The sequence below is a fragment of the Elephantulus edwardii genome, unplaced genomic scaffold (genome assembly GCF_000299155.1).
Source record: "Elephantulus edwardii isolate Elephantulus edwardi_28Jun2011 unplaced genomic scaffold, EleEdw1.0 scaffold00395, whole genome shotgun sequence".
NCBI lineage: Eukaryota > Metazoa > Chordata > Mammalia > Macroscelidea > Macroscelididae > Elephantulus > Elephantulus edwardii.
This window is the reverse complement of record NW_006400145.1, coordinates 426,939-428,333: the sequence shown is the minus strand read 5'-3', so window position 1 is coordinate 428,333 and position 1,395 is coordinate 426,939.

Here is a 1,395-nt window from a genome sequence, read left to right as displayed (position 1 = left end):
TTGCAAAGACTATAGCTTGGATCAGGCGCCCCTTAGTCTCCAGCCTGATGTCGTTGCTCTTCAGTACTCTTGAGAGGTCCCTCATAGCTGACTTTCCCAATGCAATTCATCTCCTGATTTCCTGGCTGCTATTACCAAGAATGTTGACTGTGGAACCAAGTAAACTAAAACTGTTAACTATCTCAATCTCTTCACCATCCATACTGATGCTGCCAATTTGTCCAGTGGTGAGAATCTTTGTTTTCTTGATATGGAGCTTAATCCATATTGAAGACTGCAGTCCTTGACCTTCTGTAGCAAGTGCTTCAGGTCCTCCTCAGTTTCAGGGAGTAGGGTTGTGTATAAGGTTACATACATTATATTATTGACAAACTAATCTTCACAGTTTTTGGCAGGTAATACACACTTTGAAACAGTGGTTTCAGCACTTACTCAATGGATAATCCTGACAAAGTTACTTAATTTCTCAATTATCTCATTTTGTCTTTCTATAATGAGTAAAGTAACAACTCTAACCTCATTTCAAGTACTTTTAAGCAATTCAAATTCATAGTGACCAATTCTATGTCTGGACCACCATTACTATTTGTCAGTTCATGGTACTGTAGTGGTTACATGTTGCTGGGATGCTGGAAGCTATGTCATTGGTTCAAACACCAGCATGGTCACTCATGGTGACAGATTTTGACAGAGCTACCAGACTAAAGAAGGTTAAATCATATTCACAGGAATGAAAATTTAGCCTTCAGCCTATCTCCCATGAATTTGAAAGTCAACTCAGGAATAAGTTTGAGGCCTTAAACACTAATGAATGAAGAACAGATAAGCTGAGGCAAAATATCAAGAATATTGTTCATGAAGAATGCAAAAAGTCATTAAAAAGAAGGAAAAAAAAGAAAAGATCAAAATGGATGTCAGAAGAGACTCTGAATATTGCACTAGAGTGCCAAGAAGCCAAAGTAAAGGGAAGACATCAAGAAGTTAAGGAGCTAAATTAAAGATTTCAAAGGGCCACTCAGGAAGACAAGGGAAAATATTATAATGAAATTTGCAAAGTGTTGGAGTCAGAAAATCAAAAGGGCTGAACTCGCTCAGCATTTCTTAAGCTGAAAGAACTGAAGAATAAATTCAAGCCACGAATTGCAATGCTTAAGGATGCTTTGGGCAGAACATTGAATGATTCAAGAAGCATTAAAAGAAGACAGAAGGAGTATACAAAGTCATTGTGCAAAAAAAAAAAATTGTCTGACACAGAAGAATTTCAAGAAACAGCACATTCTTAAGAGGCAATGGTGAGTGAGGTATCTCAGTCACAAAGGGACAAATGCTATATGGTGCCACTGTTGTAGAATGAGGCTGGCATTGGGGTAGAGGTAAGACTGAGAAAAACTGGAT